The sequence below is a fragment of the Etheostoma cragini genome, chromosome 3 (genome assembly GCF_013103735.1).
Source record: "Etheostoma cragini isolate CJK2018 chromosome 3, CSU_Ecrag_1.0, whole genome shotgun sequence".
In the NCBI taxonomy this organism is placed as follows: domain Eukaryota; kingdom Metazoa; phylum Chordata; class Actinopteri; order Perciformes; family Percidae; genus Etheostoma; species Etheostoma cragini.
The window spans coordinates 8,042,923-8,045,490 of NC_048409.1; the positions used below are offsets into that span (position 1 = coordinate 8,042,923).

Below are 2,568 nucleotides of genomic sequence, written 5' to 3' on the forward strand. Positions count from 1 at the left end.
GTCCCCTGATGCAAAGACCCTCTTCTTCTCATTTAGCAGAGCTTTAATCTCAGAGGTCACCCAGGGTTTGTTGTTGGGAAAACACTGGACCAACTTGGAGGGCACAGTGTTCTCCACACAAAAGTTGATATAGTCTGTGATGCATTGTGTCATGCTGTCAATGTCGGTGCCGTGGGGGGTGCAGAGTGCTTCCCAGTCTGTAATTTCAAAGCAGTCCCTGAGCCTATCACTTGCCTCCTCGGACCACTGCTTCACAAGCCTCTTCACAGGTTGTTGTTTGGTCACCACAGGGGTGTAGTCTGTGACTAGGTGGACGAGATTGTGATCTGAGCGGCCGAGGGGGGGGAGGGGGGATGAGGTGTATGCTTCTTTGATGTTAGCATACAGTAAGTCCAAAGTTGTGACGCCTCTGGTGTGGCAATTAACATACTGGGTGAAGGTGGGGAGAGCAGAGGACAGGGAAGCATGATTGAAGTCCCCAGAGATGAGGAGAAGGGAATGGGGGTGCTGGTTTTGAAGTTGAGACACAACAGTATGAATCTGATCTGTAGCTGCAGCAGCAACCTCCGAGGGGGGGATGTACACGGTCACAGCGATAACCTGTGAGAACTCCCTCGGGAGGTAATATGGGCTCATACTGACTGCTAAAAGCTCCAAGTCTCTGGTACAGAGTTGCTCCTTCACACTGATGTGTCCCGGGTGGCACCACCTATCGTTCACAAACACAGCGATCCCCCCTCCCTTCTTCTTACCGCTCTCCGTTGCTTTCCTGTCCGCTCGTAAAAGTTTGAAACCGTCCAGGGTGACGTGTGAGTCGGGAGAAAGTTCACACAGCCACGTCTCGGTGAAACACACGAGGCTGCATTCCCGGTACTTCCTCTGCAGTCGGGTCAGCGCCGTCAGCTCCTCCATCTTGTTAGACAGAGATCTAACGTTGCCCATGTTGACAGACTGTAAACATGGTTTATACCGTCTTTTCCGCTCCCTGCGCTTCACACCCGCTCTGCTCCCTCTTCTTCTTCTCCCTAATTCCTTTGGAATCTCCTGCTGCTCCGCGCAGAGAGGGGGTGTGTTTCCATTTGCTGTGCCAAAAAGTTCCAAAAACAGCAAGAGACAAGCTACGAACGTAACAATATGAACGTCCATAGCTGCCCACTTGCTTAAAGTGTCGGTAGTGACGAAGAAAAAAATAACAAAAAAGACAAAAACACCGAAAAGACACTAAAAAGATGCAGAGTTACTGTAACAAGCTGCCACTGAAGCGGCGCCATCTTGTCGTGTTGGAGTTTAGGTTCATCTGTCTAAATTACGGATAAGAGACGACAGGGAAGAATCAGGTCGCGATGTAGTGTGCACACTGGTCCATCCTTGCTTTCAAGTTTGACTGTGTAGACTGGTGTTTCACCAGCTCCTCTGAGGACAATGTAAATTTCCTTCTCCCACTTGTCAGCCAATTTGTGCTTTCCCCATAACTTGGCATTGCGAACAAGGACTCGGTCAGCCACGTGTAACACTGACTCTGTCATACGTTTGTCGAACTGTGTCTTACTATGCTGTGCATTCTTCCCAGCACTGTAAATGGCCATTTTATAGCTCTCCTCTAGTCGACACCTTAAGTCAGCAACTTACTGAGAGTGAGTCTTTTTGATGTTAGAAACAGGCAGACCAAAGACAAGATCGACAGGTTGTCTTCCAAACATTAACTCAAAGGGAGAGTACCCCGTTACTTCGTTCTTAGTGCAGTTGTATGCGTGGACAAGAGGCTTTACAAAATCTTTCCAATGTATCTTATCTTTTGCACTAAGCTTACCAAGCATCTGTAGGAGGGTCCGGTTAAATCTCTCCAACTGATTGCCTCCAGGATGGTAGGGTGTAGTTCTAACTTTCTTCATTCCAGGGAATTGGCATAGCTCCTTAATGGTGTTGGATTTGAAATCAGCACCCTGATCAGACTATACATTTATTATATACCCTGCTCGGTACTGCAGTTGGAAAGAGTAGGTAGACAGGGAAGATGGCCATCTATAGCTTGTAGTATCCGGCTTTGCGTAGGTCAATGTGTAGGTTAGTAGATTGCTATCTGTTACCACTGTGAAGTCTGGGCTATACAAGTAATCAATTTTTCTGTCACTGCCCACTTAAGAGCCCAAAAATCCAGTTCATGAGCCAGATACCTTGTTTCACTCTTGGAAAGTCCTTGGCTTGCAAAAGTTATAACTTCCTGTAGACCGTCTTGGATTGGATCTAAAGCAGCTCCCAATCCAATGGTGCTGGCAACTGTGGGGAGGATTTTTGGAAGTTTGGGATCGGCAAACCCTAAAACTGGAGCCGACATGAGCTTTTTAATGATCAGATCAAAGGCTTCATGGCACAACAGTGTCAATCTTTGAAGAAAAGCATATTTGGGGTTAAAGTATTTCACTTTTTCAGCCTTTCAGACCTCTTGCATGACCAGATGTAAATTCAATAAGAAGTTTTGCAAGGTGGGAGTTAGGGGTGATCCGAGTATCCGGCTGAAACGAGTATCCGGTACGGATAAAGCACTTTTGCCGAGTACAAGTATTTTAC

At 47.1% G+C, this 2,568-nt stretch overlaps 1 protein-coding gene and 1 long non-coding RNA gene across 3 annotated transcripts in view; both read right to left on the bottom strand.

Moving 5' to 3' along the window:
- LOC117941670 (seizure protein 6-like) overlaps positions 1-2,568 on the bottom strand; it is a 301,601-nt gene that overhangs the window by 108,011 nt on the left and 191,022 nt on the right. The gene's annotated exons all lie outside the window — the stretch shown is intronic.
- LOC117941686 overlaps positions 1-2,568 on the bottom strand; it is a 20,038-nt gene that overhangs the window by 3,062 nt on the left and 14,408 nt on the right. Inside the window, exon 2 of the long non-coding RNA XR_004655954.1 lies at positions 406-407. This is a non-coding gene — a long non-coding RNA (uncharacterized LOC117941686). The remainder of the gene's footprint in view (positions 1-405; positions 408-2,568) is intronic.